The sequence below is a fragment of the Pan troglodytes genome, chromosome 7 (genome assembly GCF_028858775.2).
Source record: "Pan troglodytes isolate AG18354 chromosome 7, NHGRI_mPanTro3-v2.0_pri, whole genome shotgun sequence".
Taxonomy (NCBI): Eukaryota; Metazoa; Chordata; class Mammalia; order Primates; family Hominidae; genus Pan; species Pan troglodytes.
Window position 1 is genome coordinate 93153753 of NC_072405.2, and position 22904 is coordinate 93176656.

The 22904-nt window shown below is 33.1% G+C and overlaps 1 protein-coding gene across 30 annotated transcripts in view; it reads left to right on the top strand.

Moving 5' to 3' along the window:
- Window positions 1-22904, top strand: part of RALYL (RALY RNA binding protein like) — a 730553-nt gene that overhangs the window by 311026 nt on the left and 396623 nt on the right. The gene's annotated exons all lie outside the window — the stretch shown is intronic.

The window sequence follows — 22904 nt, forward strand, 5'->3', positions numbered from 1 at the left end:
ATTTATCACCATGTATGTAATACTTAAGACAAATTTCTATAAAATTGAAATATGATGATTTAAAAACTGAAACTTTAAAATGTTGCAAATGGCTGCTTTTCAGTGTCTTTGAGAGTGGCGGTGTTTATTTTGCAACCTTTTTCTGGCCTTTTACTTCGTGATATCTGGTAAACTTTACTGATAATCAAGGCTGAATAACATAACATCTACAATCAGTATGTAATCAAATCTGATGAAAAAACATTTACACACACTTATCATGTATCTATATATATTTTTAAATGAACTGTTTTTAAGTACTGCTATTTAAGACCTTACGCAGTAGCTCTTGAACTGCAAAATTTATTTTTTGTTATCAATGTCCTAGTATGAATGGGAATATTCAAAATTATTCTGGTATTCATGATGACATTTAGAATCTAGGTTTTCCTGTTTATTTTGCTTGTCTTTGTCTCCAGTCTGATACTAATTTGGAAGTTAATATGAATATTTGTAGGAAAAAACTGCATTCTGAGGAGTCACTTCTAAATACTTGCATCCAAAATGTTACTAAATGAAAATTAATTGCTTTTCATGAAAAAGGGACATTTTACAAGACTGTGTAATCATATTAGAATAATGACTGGCCTCACTAATGGAAATTAAATGTGATGCTGGGTGTTCTGGCAGGGTGGCCTGGGAGCTAGGTTTGCATGTAAAAGTGTAATTTCTATCCCCGCTGAGTAGATTTTGAATCTCAAAATAATTAGTTCTGTCAAATAATTAATTTTGTTGACAGGATTAAGTAGAGAATATACAACCTCACACACATATATTATAATTATTTGGAATGACAAGATGATATAAAACAATAATCTTCAATTCTGGCTGTCAAACTTGATCAGATCATTTCTGTGAGTACTTTTGAGATTCATGTTAATAACCTTGAATGTAACATATAAGTCATCATCTATGGTGCCATTTACATATGGAATACTTATCATAGTCATTAAATGTGCTTTATATGTGGGAGTATGTGTTTGTAGGAAAGTTATTGTTTTTATAAAACACTGCAGTTCACCAGGAGGTAGTTCTAAGCAAATGTTAATTTTCTGAAACTCTTTAAGAAAGTGCAGCTATGTAGATTGTGTGTTTCTTTTGCTCTCCGAAGTTAGATAACATTTAAAAAGACATATTGTTTAAAAATGCGTATTGTTTGCCCTTCAAATGTAATTACATATCTAATTTAACTTTCCACATAGATTTTCTAGAACACTAGAGGAAATAACATTTCTTAACATACACTTACATATGCACACAATTAATTTTAATAACTAGCCAGTGTAATTCTCTATAAAACTGAAATTTTGGCAATATTCCAATAAAAATCACCCACATGTATCCTATTTGACATATTCTGTGATGTCATGGTCATTTCCATAAGATATAAACATAATATATATTTCAGAGCAATTATTTGTTGCAGACAGCTGGTAAACCAACATATACAAATTGGAAAATCACTAGGATAAATATGAGTGTTCAAGAAATTTAGATTATATCGACCCATGTCTATATTTAAATCTATATTTATTTATAAATCTACATTTATCTGTCTGTCTCTTTCTCTTAGAAAATATCTCTGGGGATGGCTCACAAATGGCAATTTTTAAAAACTCCTCAGATGGTTCTTTTGTATAGCCAGGATTAGGACCTATATTAATAAATAATATATTAATAAATAATATAGATCCTAAGCCTATATATAATATCATATTATGTTATTCATAAATAATAAATTGGGATCTATATTAAAAATCATAGAATTTTACTCAAGAATGAAATATGAAGCCTTAGACCATTGAAAATATAGTAGCCACTTTTCCAGAAGACAAGATTGATTATTGTAAAGGTGTAGATTTTTTTCACAAACTATTTTGTAATTTATATAGCAATCCAACCAAAATACCATTTTTTGACAATTTGGCAAATGACAAATGATTCTAAAGTTTTTAAGAGTAAATAGTTATATTTCTATATACTATTTTGAAAGAATTTCAGTAAGAAGAATAAACGTTTACACAGATACATATATGTGTATATGACAATTAGCATAATCTTTACATATATGTGTGTGTGTATATATCTATGACTATGTAATATCTTGTGGGATACATTGCAGTCCATTAACTGATCAAATAATTATTCAATAAGTAGTGCTAGAACAACTGGCTACTTTTAGAAGAAACATCAGATGTAGTCTCACTCTGCGTGAAGAAGAAAGTCTATGAATCCCAAGCATCCCTTGACCAAGTTCTTTTTATTCTGAGAACAAATTCTGAGACTAAAAAACCAAGATTTATACTTAATTGCTATTTGCAACAGGAGAAAAATAAGCAACTCTAAATGTCCAATAATAATTAAATGCTTGTGATAGGAGATAAACCTATAAAAAATAGAATAAAAAAGGTTCCTTTGTAAAAAGATGACTAAGAAATAAATTGGAAAGAAAATATGACAAGAGTTAATTATATTTGTCTTGAGGTTATTTTTCTTCCTGTGTGTTTTCAGTTTTCCCAATCTCCATGAATAAGCAAATATGAATTTATAATGAGACAAAACAAAACAGAAAAAAAAATTATACCAACTACTATTTATCGGAGTTAATTTGTTCATAAAAACTTGGAATTTCATCAAGTATTGTAAAATTACCTAAATAATGGCTTGATAAATTTTGCTGTATAGACATACTTAATAGCATTGAAATGCCCTTTTACTTTAATTAATATATTTATTTCTGCTTCAATCAAAGACCCACTCTTTAAAAAAAAAAGGAAAAATAATTTAGAGTATAATTTGAAGAATAAACCCGAAAGAAGATTTTGAAAGGAAAAATACTGGAGAATCATTTGAATAATCAGTTTTAGTAATGGAATAAGAAGAAATATTGGCACGGGAATAGAGAAAAATATACTGATAAGTATTAAAAATTCCAGAGCAATATCTATGTGAGTATTTAATATGTAAAAAGGCAAAAAGGGCCTCACTCATTACTTTTCTTTCTCTTTTTTTAGAGACAGGATCTAGCTGTGTTACCCAAGCTAGAGTGCAGTGGTGGGATCATAGCTCGCTGCAGCCTCAAACTCCTGAGCTCAAGGGATTCTTCAGCCTCAGCCTTAGACTCCCAAGTAGCTGGAACTACAGGCACACACCACCATGCCTGGCTAATTTTCTTTTCTTTTTTTTTTTTTTTTTTAACAGACAGGGTATCACTATGTTGCCCAGGCTAGTATCAAAATCTTGGCTTAAAGGGATCTTCCCACCTTGGCTTCCCAAAACACTGGGATTACAGGCATGAGCCACCATTCTTGCCCACTTCACTTCTTTTCAATAGAATAAATAATATTGTTAATAGATAACATTGAAATATTGGGCCATCTGTCAGAAATCAATTTTATTTCTAAGCCTATAGAAAATGAAAGCAAGGCAGGGCATGGTGGCTCACACCTGTAATCCCAGCACTTTGGGAGGCCGAGGAGGGTGGATCACAAGGTCAGGAGTTCAAGACCAGCCTGGCCAAGATGGTGAAACCACATCTCTACTAAAAATACAAAAATTAGCCAGGCGTGGTGGCAGGTGCCTATAATCCCACCTACTCTGAAGGCTGAGGCAGGAGAATCGGCTTGATGATCTCCTGCTGAGGCAGGAGAATTGGCTTGAGTGCAGTGAGCCAAGATTGCACTGCACTCAAGCCTAGGCGACAGAGCAAGACTCTGTCTCAAAGAAAAAAAAAAATGAAAACAAACCAAAAATATACAGAAGATTATAAAGATCCAAAAGTAAAGACAAAATAATCAAATATTAGAAAAAATATAGGGATATTAATTCAGACAGACATGAAATCCAGGTGATTTAAAGAAAAAGATGACCATACCTGATTGCTTGGGAATATAAATTCCTTGCAGATGAAAGTCACCATAAGGAAAGAGAGAGAATCCTGGGAGATACTTAAATAAAATAAAATAGTTACTATAAAGAACAACATTAAAATTGATAGGAAAAATAAAATTAAAGTTTTAAAATAGGTAAATGTTGTTTAACAGGCAATTCAAAAAAGAAGGAAAAGCAAATGGATACTAAAGAGATGAGGTTAAATATGTTTAATAGAAGAATATAAAAGGAGATAACAATGACCTATTCATTTCACCAATCAGATTGATAGAAACTAAATTTTTGTTCATATTGAATACTTTTGTGGGAATGGGGAAATTGGTACCCTCATGTAATTTTTGTGAAATGCTATGAATAATAATAATTTTGGAATTTAAGAGAGCAGCATCTAATAACATTTTGACTGTGCATATAACTTTACCCTATAATGACTTTTGATAATTTTTGTACATAAATAAAAGGCCAACATATTAATATACATGTCAAATATTCTAAAAATATTAATTCTGATGGCAAAAATCAAGAACAGTTTCCATGGTGGTTACATAGGGAATGGCTAATCAAATTATATTTTATCTCTTATAGGAAAAAGGCAAGATTTAAAAAGAATGAGTAACTGTGCAGTAGCCTGAAAAGATGTCCGTATTACATTGTTAAGTAATGTAAGCAAGTTGTACATAATGTATGTGATATGATGCTCCAGGGTTTTAGACACTTTATGGAGTGTTGAGACACACAGATGGACACATACCAAGTAAAGCTATATTAAATTTCAGATTTAGTTAGTTAAGGATAACAAATCAGTGCAGAGAAGTAAAGGCAGAATACTTCAGTACGTATACTCTTGGCCCCAGGGTCACAAGCTGGGAGATTGAAAAAGCTCAATTATTGCTATGCCCACACCCCTATTTTTCTCAACATGTAAGTCACCAATGGGGAAGAATTTAAACCATCAATCTAAGTGATGCTGTGTATGGGAATGTTACAGATATTGGGCTGTCTTGCTTGTGTCCCAAATTGAGTATCAGCAATACTTCATTCTCGTCTTAGGGCAGAAAGGGGAGTCAGATGCCATGAGTGCACGAACAATACACCTGCCTCCATCTTTTCAGAATCCTGAGATCCCTATTTGCCATCAATCTGCACCTTACCTCGATTTAGTATCCAGTTCATTTTCTTTCTCATATCACAATTTGATCTGGGCTCTGAGATTCCAGAAACATTTTCCTTATGTGACAAATTTTTGCCTTAGAATTTGATACCTTCTTATACATGCTCCTTTATGTTTATATGTGCTTCAAACAAGATAAACAAATACTCAGTTCATATTTTAATCTGGGGAGGAGAGAGGCATGTTAGTATTGGAAGGAGTCATTTTTATTTATACATTTTCTGTGTTGCCACACATATTATTTACCAACAATAAATTGTGTTATTTTTGTTGGTTAAAAATTTTTAGAGGAAAGGAAATAACTAAAATAAAAACACATACAGAATAATGTGAACATTTTATATATTTTTAAAATTTCAACTTTGATTTTAGGTTCAGGGGATACATGTGCAAGTTTGTCACATGGGTATATTGCACGACACTGAGGGTTAGGGTATGAATGATTCCATCACCCAGGTAGGGAGCATAGAACCCAATAGGTATTTTTAGATGATTTAATATTAAATGGAAACAATCTAAAACTGCATGTGATTAGACATATTTTTAAATGGTAAAGTTAGAATAGCATGCTAGAAGTTAAAATAGAATAGCAAGCTAGACGAGCAAGCATTAAAATTTTAATAATATTATTAGATGGTAAGGTTAAAGATATAACTTTCATAAAAATGTTGGCATATTACCTGGTATAGGGTGACTATTTTGATTTATTTTGTCATTTTTACTCATATTAAGTACTATGTGTGCTAAGTTTTTCCGATTTTTGTACTTTCCTTACACATGCTAGTGTACCGTGAAATAGAACTCCATAATTAGTATTGTAATGGTAGGAATGACCAACCTAACACTGATTAAATTGATCACGACATTAGAATACCATTCTCTGGAATTTCTGGTTTATTTCTAAGCGTCATAATTACTTTTCCCTGTTTTCTAACTAGGTCACCATGCTGTCAGTAATATTTTCAGTGTTACAGCTACCCAGGTTTTATAATAATTGCCTTCATCTCCACTGCAGCTTTATAAAGAAAGTGATGCCATTATCCCAATTATATTTTACAAATAGGGTAAATGAAGATCAGGAAAGTTAAATAACTTTCATAAAGACACACAGCTTATAGAGTACATTGTTGTCATTTGAACCAAGGCCACCTGATTCCAGGTTCTATGATATCAATATCCTGTGATTACATCCATATTTATAAATTAATTCATAGAAAAATGAAGTTCTTCTAAATTTGCTTTCTGTCATATAATTACTATGAAGTTTATAATTCAAATAACTGTTTTCTAAAATGCCAATAATCAAAATATTTTGTAAAGTATTCGGTTATTGGATGTTTCAGGCTTGGAAATGTATTTAGTTGTTCTAAATGAAATAATGGAAAGGAACTTAAGTGTTTAGTTTTTCTGAATATCATAAAAATTTTAAAAATAATTTTAAAATATCACAATAGACTAATTTTGAGTTACTTTTTATTTTATCTAAAATATGATAAATTTTAAATTATTTAGCATATTAAGAAATCTTCATAATATCCCTGTACAGAGTTTATTTTAAATAGTTTAGTTGAACTAGAATACAAGTAAAATTTTACCTGGTTGAAATATTATTTTTTTGATTGACCCCTTTAAGCCTAAGCAACTGTGCACTTTAAATTTTCCAGATAACAGATATTTTGCTCTCTTCTGAAGGTAACAAAGGTAATGAAAGTTTTTACATCTGAAACCTGTCATGGCACAGCCCAATTTAACCATAAATTGTATATATTTATGTAATCAGAGTAAGACTGTCATCTAGCTAGAAAGTACCATATGTACTTTCACAAAGTGCCTAGAACTTACTATAATTATTTTTATTGACCTGGTAAATTGACAATAGTAGAGTTTTTATTGTTCACCACTGTTTCTACTCTGCACTTTTCCTGCCCCATCTCCTTTTCTTAAACAACAACAAATTCTGCAGTTACTAGGATACTATCCCCAAAGCCTATTTGTCCATCAGATATAAAACTACAATTATTTGTGCATAAATTTCTCTTTTGATTTTTTTGTATTGACTGCAGGTACACAGAATTAAATTCATAATAATTCTGGGTTTGTGAAACATGAACATCATTGGTCCATGCATGACCCATTTTACTATAATTAATTATTTAATTACTAGATACCAAAGTATAATTATGAATTCAGTAGGTATGCAGTTCTAAAGTAAGACAACGCCCAGAAATTGTGGTTGGGTGAGATAAACGATCAGGCATTTAGTCTGAAAGTCAGGCTGTAGCATCTGGTTAGTATGTTGCAATTAGGAGGAAATAAAAAGGTCTACCTAAGTACGAAGTATATTAATTTGCCATCAAGTATAAATTGTCAGGTCTCATTAAGCACGTAGAGTTTTTGTTTGCTCCTTGTTGCTCTGTGACACAGGACATAAGCTCAAATGACTTTATAGCTAATCGTGGTTTATTTTTCCCTCCAAAGGCAGAGCACATGTTTGGCACTGAGAAGATCTCACCTTCTATCCATAGAGGTGAGCACTAGCCAATGGCTGTGGACACTGTTGTCAATAATTACAAGCAGTTTATTTGAGTTTACATTTCATACAGTGATTATTAGGTCCTGAGGACAGTACATTTCACAATTAGCTGAAAGACAGTTGTAGCCTTTTGTTCTGGCAGGCCCTAAATACATTGCTAATCCTTTCTGAAGGAGGAAAATTAAGTATGTATTTAATGAGTTGATAGCTGGAAGTAGATAAATGACTGACATATCTAAGCGTCTATGCCAAAGAATCGAAATAAACACTTGTTAACTTGATGCATTAGAGTCAATATGTTCTTTTCACTATCATTGTAAAGGGAAATAATTAGAAAAGAATAAAAGAAGTTATATTAGGCACATGTAAAGGTCTTACAGTATTTCAAAGAGACTATTTTTTAGAGATTATTATCCCTCAGATTTGAATTATAATAGCATGTGATGTTCAAGTTCACACGCCTTGAAAAAAAATAAGATCTCTAATTTATAAACAGGATAAACACTCATCCCCCTCAAGTGCTTGAGACTATCCTTAGCAAACAGTGATTGAGTTAACCCAATGGCTTATACTAAGCTGCATCACACATAGGAAGGCTGTGTAAGTGCTAAGTTAGGTCTTAGTTGGTGTTGGATTTAGCCCTTTAGCTGGATGATCAATATCTCCAAATATTTTAGCCTTAGTTCCTTTCTGTAAAAAACAGCACCAACAATACAAGTTCCATCTACTTCACGAGGTTATTATAAGAATCAAGAGGATAATAATGGTGAAGTATTTTGTAAGATTTGAGTGCTATATAAATATAAAACATAATTTAAATTAAAAATCTTGAAAGGATCTGTAGTGTGGCATATATGCTGATTATTAAAACTTCTTAAGTTAGTACTGCATGCCAAGTACTGCACAAATTATATATATATATATATTTTTTTTTTTTTTAAAAAGATGAATTTTTCCAAGCGTTTGTGATTGGGTTTTATCAACAAAAAGTGTTACCCATTTCTACTTGGAGGAAATTGAGAATGCAATGTTGTTAAACATTTTGCCTTAGATTATGATTCTCAGACTTCTGCTATTCCCCTTATACCAGGCTGATGATGCATTATAAAAATTCTAATAAAAACTCAACAATGTTTTCAAAAAGGTCCTATATATTTTTATAGAATTGAAGGATTAATTGTAACTAGGTTTTTAGAAAGGAATGAAGAATCATTAATATGTAAATGAACATAATGACTGTTTCTTGAATAAATAAATAAATTTGCAATTCCAAAAATATTTTTCTGCTTATACTTTTGCTTGTTTGTATACTTTAAAAAAATATACAAAGCATGTTGACTACATACATATTATATCATAAAAGATATTCTATTGGAGAAAGAGAAATTCCTAAAAATAATACCTTGTATGTGTACTACGTTTATTGAAGTAAGGGAATATCTGCCTGGATGAACACATTCTTTGATGTATAGACCACTTTGGTTCATGCATTTGATTTAATTTGCTGGGTAACATTTTTTTTCCCTTATTTTCAATGTGTCTTTGTAGAAAAATGGGGGTGCCTCAAAGAGAAGAATCTTCTGAGAATGAGAAAAATATCCCTTGATTAAATGCATTTATGATGCTCTGAACCCTTGTCAAATCCTCCAATATTGAAATTTTGAAATAAATTGTACTGCTATATGAGGCCATAATTGCATGATGGAATTGCAGACTTTTGCGAACATTTTATCCTAGGCTTTGGTTTGTCTTCTCATTCTCTTGACAATGTCTTCTGCAGAGTAGGGGTTTTTAAATTTAATAAAACTCAGCTTATCAGTTATTTGTTTCCTGGATGGTGCCATTGGTGCTGCTTCTAAAATGTCATCACCAAATCCAAGGCCATCTGTATTTCATCTCATGTTGTCTTCTAGGTGTTCTATAGTTTTCCATTTCACATTTAGGTCAAGGATCCATTCTGAGTTAATTTTTATAAAGGGTGTAAAGTCTTTGTCTAGATTCATTTTTTGTATGTAGGTGTCCAGTTATTCCAGAACCATTTATTAAAAAGACTATGTTATGGTCTATAGTTTTGCTTTTGCTACTTTTTCAAAGATCAGTTGACTGTGTTCATATGAGTGTATTTCTGAGCTCTCTATTCTGTACCACTAATCTATTTCTCCGTTCTTTTGCCAATACCAGTCTTTATTACTGTAGCTTTATATTGAGTCTCAAAGCTGGGTTGTGTCCCTTCCAACTTTGTTCTTCAATATTAGGTTGCCCATTCTGGGAACTTAGCCTCTCCATGTAAAGTTAGGAATCATTTTGTTGATATCCACAAAGTAATTTCCTGGAATTTTTATTGAGATTTCATTGAATCTATGGATAAAGTTGGGAAAAGTTGGTATCTTGGCAATATCTATGAACATGGAATATTTCTCCATTTATTTAGATCATCTTTGATTTCTTTCATCAGAATTTTGTGGCTTTTATCATATAAGTTGTATACATATTTTGTTTGATTTATACCTATGGTAAATTTACACTTGATCTTAGCCAAAAGGCTGAGAAGTGATCCCTATGGCAAATTTAAATACTGTATTTTTAATTTCAAATTCCATTTGTTTATTGCTGGCATAGAAGCAATTGACTTTTGAATATTAATCTTGTATTTGCAACCTTACTATAATTGCTTATTAGTTCCAGGAGATTTTTTTTTGGTCAATTCTTTCAGACTGAAGTTTTCTATTCTTGTAATGTCTTTGCCTAGTTTTGGTATTAGCAATTCTTCTCAATTGGTGATTTACATGTTGAGAAAAAGTAGGGGTTTGGTGGTAGCAATAATTGAACTTTTCCAATCTCCCAGCTTGTGACTCTGGGGCCAAGAGTATATGTACTGAAGTATTCTGCCTTCAACTCCTCTGCACTGATTTGTTATCCTTAGCTAACTAAATCTGAAATTTAATATAGCTTTACTTGGTATGTGTCCATCTGTGAGTCTCAATACTCCACAAAGTGTCTAAAACCCTGGAGTATCATATCACATACATTATGTACAACTTGCTTATGGCTTCCAAGAAATCCTCAGTAGCAACTTTTCACCATGCTCTGATCAAAAACATACCAGCTTCAGCCAGGCATGGTGGCTCACGCATGTAATCCCACCACTTTGGGAGGCCGAGGTGGGCGGATCACCTGAGGTCAGGAGTTCAAGACCAGCCTGACCAACATGGAGAAACCCCATCTCTACTAAAAATACAAAATTAGCTGTTCCTGGTGGCACATGCCTGTAGTCCCAGGTACTCTGGAGGCTGAGGCAGGAGAATTGCTTGAACCTGGGAGGTGGAGGTTGCGGTGAGCCGAGATCACGCCATTGCACTTTAGCCTGGGCAACAAGAGTGAAACTCTATCTCAAAAAAAAAAAAACATAATTGTATAAATTTATGGGGAAGCTTGTGATGTTTTGATATATGTATACAATGTGGAATGATTAACTAAAGCTAATTAATAGATCAATCACCTCACTCACCTATCATTTTTATGCTGAAACATTTGAATTTTACTTATTTTGGAATATACAATCATTTATTATAGTCATCCTGCTGTACAATAGATCTCAAAACCTATTTCTCCTGTCTATCTGAAACGTTTTACCTTTTGATAAACAGCTCTCCATTTATATCTTTTCCCTACCCCTTAAGCCTTTTGTAACCATCCTTCTACTCTACTTCCATGAATTCAACAACTTATTCTGCTTTCAGGCATCAATTTTCTTCTTTTAACATGGGAAATAGCAAGCACTGTGCTTATCAAAGATGTGCTTAAAGTTTAGGCTTCTAGTGAGACAGAATATCAGACTCTCAAGCTGAGTTGCTGGAGTTAAACTTAGGCATTTGCTTGAAATATCTTCAGTTTGCATTCATGCATAATAGGTATAGAATTAAGTGAATTAATAATGTCAAGTTATTACAACAATGCCTGGCACATAGTACATTTTCAATAAGTGTTAGAATTTTCTTATTTTTTATTTATACATGGTAGTTGTACATATTTATGGGGTACATGTGATATTTTGATACATGTGTACAATGTTTAATGATCAATTCAGGGTATTTAGAATATCCATCACCTGGAGCACATATAATTTGAGTTTGGAACATTTGAAATCGTTTCTACTAGCTCTTTTGAAATTTACAATACGTTATTGTTTATAATAGTCATTCTACTGTGCTATCAATAATTAGAATTTCCTTCTATCTAACTGTATGCTTGTATCCAGTGAACTACCTCTCTTCATCTCACCTCTCCCCATACCCACACATGCCCTTCCTAGTCCCTGGTAAGTATCATTCTACTCTCTACCTCCCTTAGCTCTCATGTATGAGTGAGAACATCCAATATTTGTCCTTCTAGGCCTGGTTTATTTCACTTAACATAATGACCTCTAGCTCCATCCATGCTGCGCAAATGCAAGATGTCATCCTTTTTATGGCTGGATAGTATTCCATTGGTACGTACACCACATTTCCTTTATCCATTCATCTCTTGGCTAGACACTTAGGTTGATTCCATAACTTTGCTATTGTGAATAGTACCACAGTAAACGTGGGGATACAGGTTCCCCTTTGATATGCTGAATTCCTTTTCCTTCTATAAATACCTACTAGTGAGATCGCTGGATCATATGGTCATTCTATTTTTAGTTTCTTGAGAAATCTCTGTACTATTTTCCATGATGGATATAATGATTTATATTCCCCCCAATAGTGTATAAGAGTTCCCTTTTCTACACATCTTCATCAGCATCTATTTTTTTTTGTTGTTATTGTTGTTATCTTTTTGATAATGGCCATTCTAACTAGGTAAGTTTATATCTCATTATGATTATGATTTGCATTTTCTTGTTAATGATGTTGAATATTTTTCATACACCTACTGGCCATTTTTTGGTTTTCTTTTGATAAATATCTATTCAGATCCTTTCCCTTTTAATGTGATTGTTTTCTTTTTGCTATTAAGTTGTTTAAATTCCTTGTATATTCTGGATACTGGTCCCTTGTCAGATTTTATCCCATTCAACAGATTGTTTCCCCACTCTGTTAATTGTTTCCTTTACTGTGCAGAAGCGTTTTAGTTTAATATAGTCCCATTTGTCTAGTTTTGTTTTTGTTGCCTGTACTTTTGAGGTCTTAGCCATAAAATATTTGCCTTGACCAATGTCCAGGAGTGATTCCTTTATGTTTTCTTTAAGTGGTTTCATAGTTTCAGTTTTACATATATTTATTTAATCCATTTTGGTTTATTTTTGTGTATGATAATAGACAGGGGTCTAGTTTCATACTTCTGCATATGGTTATCCAATTTTCCCAGCACCATTTGTTGAAGAGGGTGTACTTTCTCCAATGTATGTTCTGTCACCTTTGTTGAAAATCAATTGGCTATAAATGTGCTGATTTATTTCTGGGTTATCAATATTGTTCCATTGGTCTATATGTGTGTTTTTATACCAATACCATGCTGTTTTGGTTATCATAGGCTTGGAATATATTCCGAAGTCAGGTCTGTGATGTTTCCAACTTTGTTCCTTTTTCTCGGGATTGCTTTGGCTATCCAGGGTCTTCTTTTGGTTCCATATAAATTTTAGTATTCCATTTCTGTGAAAAAAGTCATTGGTATTTTGATAGAAATTATATTGTATCTGTAGATTGCTTTGGGTGGTATAATCATTTAAAAATTAACTTTTCATTCAATGAGCATGAAGTGTCTTCCATTTTTTTGTGTGTGTTTTCTTCAATTTCTTTCATCAGTAGATGTTTTTCCTTGTAGAACTCTTTTACCTGCTTGGTTAAATTTATTCCCAAATATTTTTTGTAGCTATTATAAATAAATGCTATTGCTTTCTTTGATTTATTTTTTAGCTAGTTTGTTATTATTGATTTTTTGTGAGTTGATTTTTATGTCCAGCAAAGTGTTAGCAATTTTTGTAGCTATTTGTCAGATTTGGTTAAGATTCTTGTTCTTATTTTTTTAATTTTTAAAAATATTAGAGACAAAAATTATTTAAGAAAAAGCCATAACACAATTGAAGTATTAACCTCTGGTAAGCACATTCAATTATGAGAGATAAACATGTAATCTCAAGTAAAAATTTACACTTTGATTAAGGACTCCAAGGTTTAAATCCATTGGAATGGACTTTGTTTCTGACATTTAATAAACATTTGTAACTTTTATTATCTTGTTATATTTAAATAAACATTTAGTTTTTTTTAATTATATGCATATTCTATAATTCTTTCCTATTGTTAATCACTATAATAGGTAGGTAACATTGACTCTTAAGATACAAAATATAGAAGAAACAACATGAATGAAATTGGTACCTATAAATAAACTCCTTTGAAGATAAGAAATGCCAATAGGACCAGGTGCTGTGTTTCATGCCTGTAATCCCAGCACTTTGGGAGGCCGAGGCAGGTGGATCACTTGAGGTCAGGAGTTCGAGACCAGCCTGGCCAACATGGTGAAACCTTGTCTCTATTAAAAATTAAAAATTAGCCGGGCATGGTGGTGTGTGCCTGTAATTGCAGCTCCTTGGGAGGCTGAGGCAGGAGAATCACTTGAACCTGGAGGCGGAGGTTGCAGTGAGCCGAAATCACACCACTGCACTCCAGCCTGGTTGACAGTGAGATTCCATCTAAAAAAAGAAAGAAAGAAAGAAAGAAAGAAAGAAAGAAAGAAAGAAAGAAAGAAAGAAAGAAAGAAAAGAAAGAAAGAAAAGAAAGGAATACCAATGTTGTGACACCTAGATCTTCTGACTCACTTTAGCTTTACAAAGTAAGAAAGTGTACTGCTACTTCTAAAAGTAATAACACAGTAATCTGTTGTCATTGAAGAGTCATGAAAACCATGAATGTGTTAAGATGTTTTGAATCTTACATTTTGTTTTGTCTCCAATGTGTTTAAAATTTAACAATAGGTAACTGGCCGTCTATCTATGCTGGTATAACAAAGTATTTGAGATAGAGTAATATATAAATGATAGAAGTTTGTTTCTCACAGTTTTAGAGTCTGGAAAGTCCATGATTAAGGAACCAGCAAGTTCAGTGTCTGGTGAGGGCCCAGTCTTTGCTTTCAGGATGGCACCTTGAAAGTTGTGTACTCACACAGTGAAAAAGAGAGAGAAGCAAAAGGGTCTAGTTTGTTCCTTCCAACTATATTACAAGGTCACTAATTCCATTCATGAGAGCTCTGCCTCATTAATCACCTCCTAAAGGACACACCTGTTAATACTACCACATGTGGGTCTAAATTCCAACATACAAATTTTGAAGAGACACATATAGCAGCATCAGTTTAGTCTCAATCTAAGAATAGTCATTATGTGCCCTTAGCCCGAATTGTGAGTAGACTTTGTGTTGTATGTGGATTGTTGCTTGTAGGTGTGGGCCACCCCAGTAATAGGTTTTTGCAGGTGCTAGTATTATTAAAGATGAGAAAGTCCTCTAGAGAGCCCTTATAGTTCTAGCAGTTGGTTCCCTAGAAGTGGCTGTTATAGGTAAAGTGTTTTATAGAACCTTAGAGATAATCAGATAACACTACAAATAATGCCTGCTGACTATGCAGTAGGTTAGAGAGTATCAGCACTCTTTTAAAAATCAGTTTGGCTTCTGGTCTCTCAAGCCTATAAAATCTACTTATGTAGTTGCAATAATTGTGTTTTTCTGTATAAATCTCTGCAAAGTTAAAGTCATTACCGTTTATGTTTATGACCCTAAGCAATATTCCACTTTATTTTACCAAATAAACTTCACAGTGTTCAACTAAAAAAATAGCTACATAGTGACAGTGATTATTTCTAAATATACTTTAGTAAAATACAGGCTTTTTCTTTATGCATGAAGGGAATCACTCCCTGTCTAATTTTTTAAAAAGCTCTATTTTCCTGTGTAATTAATTATATTGTATATAGTGGGCACTAGCATGTTTTTGTGTGGAGGAATGTTATATATACTGTCTTAAAATGAGATTCATTTGAAATACGAATTACATATCCCTTAATTCAGTACCACAGCATATATTCCTTTCAATGTGGTTCCTAAAATTTGTGAAAAGGCTTAAAATAACACCATTAACAACAGTAGTCAAAACTATTTTTTACATATCTCTGAATCTCTGATTCTCAAAATTGTGCTCCTGCTCTTTCCAGAAATGTGATAATATCTTCTAGATGGTGTCTTTCAATCCATTTAATTTACATAGTCTCTTCTATTTGATTTAGATTGTTGGTCATGCCAGAAAGGACAGTGATTACCATCTTTGCATGTATAGTACAAAAAAATTATTAATATACTCTGTCTAAAAATGGAATAAATTTTCAGTTGACACAACAGGGAAAAGAAAAAAATATTTTTCCAGCCCAAGAGGTATGACAGATCCTTTTACAAATGTTAACCTACCAGAAAGATTTCTCCTCTGGTAGAATCTGTGATTGCTCCTGTTCGGAATTTTGACTCTCAACAAAATTCATCGTGTGATTATTAAAGGCAATGGATTTACCAGTGAATGCTGTTGCTATAAGATTATCTCAAATGATAAAAAGAATGTATTCCAGATGCTATTTGCCTGGTTTGTGGTGGTCGGCGGCAGGGTGGGGGGCGGTGTGGGGCGGGGCTGAGAGTGGGAGAGGTGGGTGGGGATATAGTTAATTCAAATTGGCAATATCAATAAGAACTAAAAATAATAGTAGACATCTGGGTTTCCAGTCTTACATTTTAGATGGTTGTAAACACATTTAATGAACTCAGCAATAATTAATATCTAATATGTTCAAAACCATGAGCTAAATTATATCACAGGGTTAAAATGTGTATGACATATACACACAGAGTTTATAATATATTTTATCCATGCACTTAATAAGAAAAATAATATACCTAATATGCATAAGTGGAGAGATATACACCAGAAGTATTTTACTTTTTTCTGTATAATATTTCCTTAACTAAAAGCCAAATCCATATATTTAAATTTCATAAATGAAACCCTAGTCTGAAGAAGCTACTTTGTGGCTCGTTTTTAGAGCTGTATAATATATTTAAGCACTACAGTTTGAAGCATTTTAAATAATAATATAGTACTGTAAGAATAATTTATATATGAAGTTCATTTTGAAACTCTTTGGTGACAACTCTATTGGACCAAAATTGATATCAACAAACCAAGCAAAGTTGTATTTTTAATATGAAGAAAGGATAAATGAACTTAAATGTAAGCAGGAGACTTCACACCTTTCTCCACTTTGCTGGGGTGAACATCCCTGGTTATCAAGTCCGCATTAAGATATCCCAATGCAAGAGGGTATCTGTCTCTGTTCAGGGTGGATCTCTCTTCAGCTGGGGATTCAGGTTTCATATTCTGCTGAGAGGTCTAGAGCTGATATAGGTATTCTATCTTCTTAGTTTAATACTGATATTTGTAAATTAAAAGCCAGCCATATCAGTGTGTGAGTGTAATTTACCGTTTGAATACTACTTTCTATCTCATCAGCATTGAAGTTAATAAGACATACATTGAATATTTCTGCAAAAATAAAACAGCCTGCATAGAATTGGCCATTCTCTGGAATCTGACCTCTCCTGAGTATTAACCCTACAGACTGTCTCATTATTTGTATTGTAATGGTATCAAATTTGTAGAAGAAATTTCTGACATAAATTCTCAAAAAGATAACTGGCCAAACACTGTTACCTGAGTGCATAAAATATACACTCCAGTTGAATCATAGATCCATGCAGTCATTCTGGCCCCAATGCAAGCTATCACAGGATTTGCTTGCAAAATCAAGGAGTCAAAGAGAATATGCATAAAATATGGAAGTCATTCCTGAGAGTATATATATGGGCCAAAACAAACACCAAAGCTTATATAACATCATACATAACTTGATTATGTATATGCTGGTGATACACAAAGGCTAGGTCATAATACTGAAGGAAAGATACCTGTAGAATCACAACTGCTCCTGAGTACAAGGTAAATATCAACCAAGGCTGTTATATGTCATTTGTGAATTAAAACACTCTCCAGCAATGTTGATCCACAAGAAACTGTTGAGACCAACGTGCTTACTTCAACATTAAAATTATATCAGATAAAATACTAGAGGCTGTGTCATATATCCAAAGGACCCAGCAAATGCATCTGGGAAGGAACTTATGTAAAGCACTAGTAATCAAAGTCCAAATTCAGCTTCAGAGAAGTTATCAGATTGCTGGAAAATTGCCTGAGAATGTGGAAGTATTCAAAAGGGAGATGTAAAACATCCTTGGATAAACTCAATGTACCTGAAAACATTTCCACTGAAGAAAAATAGTCTAGGGCATGAATTTCTAACTTATCCATGTATTCTGAATAATAACTAAGCTAATATTTTAAAATTACCTCTTATATGCAAAATACTGTGCTTAGTACCTTAGTGCATCTCATTTAAATTTCTTAAAAATCATATCCATAGTTTCTATCACCATTTTTAAAATAAAGATGGAAATCTCAAGATCAGAGAGCCTAAATAACTGCCAAAAGTTACTCAGCTAAAAAGAAGTAGTGCTGAGCCTGGAATCCTTGTTGGCATAACTCTAATGGTTAAGCATTCTAAAAAACTAAGGTAGACTTATTCTCCGAAGTTTGAAAATCTTCTATGTTATACTATTTATGCTAACATTAAAATCTAGTGCAAAGTCTAAGGCCTAAGTGGAGACAACAAATGTCTAGTGAACTAAGACGTGGTGGTATAGTTATACCTATAGTCAACCATCTCCTTACTATTATTTCTGGAGTAAGATCTTAACAAACTTTAACCTTGACTAAGCTTAAACACTAGCTTTTATTAGAGAAAAAGCATCCATAATTTTTAATTTCTACATTTCTTAGAATTTTCCAAAGTTTTAGGGAAATTCTGCTTTCTATAGCTAAGGGGAAGGGAGAAGTGGAAACTCACTCATGGATATCATCATAGACTATTGCATCAATAGGAATAAGATTTATTTTACCAATGAGAAATTACATTCTAAGTCAGTATTTGCAATAATGCATTGCTAGATGCTATCATTTATGACATTGCGTCTACAGTCATAGCAGTTGAACTTAAGGAATGTGTAAAAAGGAACTCTATCTTATCTAGACATACAGTAGGCATTTTCACTGTATCATTTTTGTTTGCTGCCTAATGCAACTCCAAACATTCAAGTTTGTAGGAAGAAATTCACCATTTCATCTATTGTAGCACGTTTATTTTTATCTTAGAAGAATTCAAGAAATTTCAGGGGATTGATTATGGGATTTAAGACCTTTCACTTTAGGGCCAGTCTTCCAAAGCTGCATCAGTAATGACTGAAAGTTGTGCATCTCTGTGGCCAGTATAGTAGCCTACATGAAATCACTTAGTGATCTTAACTCCTGAGGGAACTGTCGTGATTGACAGTTTGAACAAAGAGGACAAGAATAGAATGGACCTGTTAACTAGGACTGAGTGAATTTCTCCTGTGGGCATGACAACGTTTACCTCCTGCAATTTAGCTCTTTGTGACAGAGAGTTTTAAAATGGAGAAAGGTGTTTTATTCAGTGGAGGAATAAGAGGGATACAGCAGAGTTTGATTCCAGTGAATATACAAGAACAGTCTTCTTATTCTTTCTACATTGCTGTCTTCATATACTACATCAATTATAAATGAATATAATGATGCTTTTGCCTTGACTTTCCAGATTTGCTTTGTTCAAGTTCATTAATGTGAACTGTCATACCATTTATTATTAAGTAACAGAAGAAGTTGAATATACAGTTATATGTCATATACTCTATTTTACATATTTTAGGGAAATTTAGCTGGAGTTTGTAGAGTTGCGGATCTTATAATTTAAGAAAAATGATAACAGTTTCTGGGCATTCTCAGGATACTCTTTAAACGGCCATCCTCTCTCTTAATATGAATCATATAAATCACAAAGTCTTAGCAGTTTGTAGCTATTCTCAACATGACATAAATAGGTTTGGCAGTAAATAAGTCCCTCAGTGTAGACTCCTTGGGTTCTGTAGTGATTGGTATCTTCTCTAAGTAACTTAGAACACTATTTGAAAATACTCCAGATCCCAGAGGTAACAAAAGAAGTGAAACCCTTCCCTCACTGCTGTAAGTGAATGAGTATTTCATAATCACTTAGACCAATGGCAGATATACCTTAAGTGTTTTGTGCTTATTAAATAGAAACTAAGCATTTCAGAATTATTTTTGAGATAGTTTTAATGGCTTCTAGACCTTCTTTTAAAATGAGAAATCTCCTAAATGGAACCCCTTTTAGCAATGTCTACAACAGGCACTAAAATAAGGGGATGATATGAATAAAGAATTAAAGTGTCACTGATTTCTTCTTCTCCACTTTAGTCTAACTTCCCAGTCTCAGCCCAGTAAGGGATCTTTCCAAATGGGTTTTTATTTTTACAGGATGTTGCTGACCAGTCACCAAACAATGTAATGGAGTCCCATGGTCCTCGGCCCTCTGCCAAATATGATTCAAATAGCAATCAGTGACACAGGGTTGCATCTGTGCTTGGTGCACAAACCCTGATAGTGTAGACATAGCACCAATCACAACATCACCAATCACTAAAGGAAGCTTGTTTATTAATTGCTTCATTTCTCAAGATCCTTATATCACAAGTGGGTACTGACCTTGACTGATCTATTTCCCGCAGTAAAACAAAAAGTCTAATTATTGTTCATTTGACTTTTCTATATAACTCAAAACTATCTTCTTACTAGTCATCTTGATGAGTGGAAAGTTATGGAAGCATAATTGCGGTCAGTGTATTTAGACAATATGTGTGATTTAAGCTTTGTTTTGCAGAGGAAAAATGCTTTTCAGATTATCACATGTGCTACATTTCCTAGAATTATATCAGTTTGGTCACATTCCAGAGAATATGGAGAGAATATGAATGTACTTTAGGAGAACCTCTTGAAATGAATACTTCTTAGTGATACCACCATATGATCTTACTTCTTTAAGTCTCTTTTGTTTTTAAAATTGATATTTAACTTTTCTTCTTTGTAAAAATTTCATCGGAATATTTTATGTGATCTTAGTGATTGGATACATAGACATTCTTTAGATAGGGGTCCCTAATCCCTGGGCTCCAGACAGGTATCGGTCTGTCACCTGTTAAGAACAGGGCTGCAGAGCAGGAGGTGAGTGGCCGGTGAGGCACCATTACTGCCTGAACTCTGCCTCCTGTCAGATCAACAGTAGCATTAGATCCTCATAGGGGTGTGAACCCTATTGTGAACTATGCATGTGAGGGATCTATGTTGCGTGCTCCTTACGAGAATCTAACTAATGCTTGATCTGAGGTGGAATGGTTTCATCCTGAAACCACCTCACCATCTCTCACCCTTGTCCCACCACCTGCATCCTATGGAAAAATTGTCTTCCATGAAATCAGTCCCTGGTGCCAAACAGGTTGGGGGCCACTGGTTTACATGAGCCCTCACAGAATAAATATAGCAACAATCACATTGCCTCTTATGGCTCAGAGGGAGCTTATTCCATTTCCCCAAAGCTTCAAAACGAAAAGTGTGTTCTTACTGTTGGATAATATGAACTGCTGTGGACTGAAATATGTCTCCTCAAAATTCATATATTGAAGCCCTAACCCCTAATGTGATGATATTTGAAGGTGGGGCCTTTGGTAGATAATTTGGTTTAGATGAGGTCATGAGCGTGAAGATCCCATAATAGGAATTGTGCCCTTATAAGAAGTGGAAGAGAGGCCAGAGCTCTTTCTCTCTTACATGTCAGACACAGTGATAAGGCAGTTATCTGCAAGTCAGAAAGAGAGCTGTCACCAGAACCCAAATTGGCCATCAGCTTGATCTGGGACTTCCCAACCTCAGGAACTGTGAGAAATAAATTTCTGTTATTTAAGCTACTCAGTATGGCATTTTTTAAAATGGTAATCTGAACAGACTAATACATCAACATAGAAAGGAGTTCCACTGGTTATTTGTTCCATTGGTTATGTATTCTCTATTTTTGGCCTGACCCAGCCAGTTGTGTTGTTTCATCTGCATGAATGTGTTTAACCCCCTTATGAACCAAGGTGATGGTTCCTTACAGAATATAACCCTCTGCCAAATTACATTTGGATCTTCAGCACTTCATTAAATGTTCCCCAAGAGATAGTTTACCACTTATTATTACTCTTTGTTTACAAAATGTCAGTCATTTAATTTATATTTAACAAATAATTGTTTAACATGGAAGTTTATTAATATTCCAAATTCTCAACTAAGTTTTAAATATTGACTTACCAATACCCATTGATTTCCAATTTTGTAGTTAAAATAACCAATAAGAAATTATTAACTTTTTATAACTATAGTTGTAACATTATCTACAATTATATATTTATTTTTGCTTTCCAATTACTTAATATCAATCTCCAGATGAAAACACCTCTTTCTTAGTACCTAATTGTTCTATTCAAACCTAGTCTCTCCTATTAAGGTATCTTAGCTAACATTATTTGCTCTAACAAAAATTAATGCATTCCCATTATTCTACAGTAATTTCATTTTTATGTTGCTTACAATAATTTTATTAAATTTTGATGAGCTGTTGAAGGAAATACTATCATTTGCCTAATTTTTAAAATATTTCTAGATTCCATTTAGTGGTATTTTAAGCTATTTTTATTTATAAAATCTCTTATATTAATCAGTTTACTGTGAAATTTATCATGTGACCTCTATTTTCAGCAGGTTCTTAATAAAATATTTTGTATCTTTAATGCTTTATACACAAAATGATAGAAAGGAAAATTTTTATAATATTATTTAATTCAAATATCACTCACTTTAAGAGATTTTCTCTGATATTTTTCAACTGGATATGATCACTTTCTCTTTCAAAAGTGACAACTTTAGTTTGTATTTATTGCAGCATTTTCCATGGTTTATCTTATAGTACTCACTTGAGTAATAGCTCTAGACTTCAGCAGATTATAACTTTTAGTGTATGATCCATTCTTTCTTAGTCATTTTTGCCTCTCTTTCATCCTTTCCTGGGTTTTTGAATAGTGTATATATTAATATTGCTGGTGGACTCTCATGAATACTTGATGTATTATTCCATTCTCATGCTGCTAATAAAGACATACCCGAGACTGGTTAATTTATAAAAGAAAGAATTTCCATGTATACACAGTTCCACATAAACAGAGGGGCCTCACAATC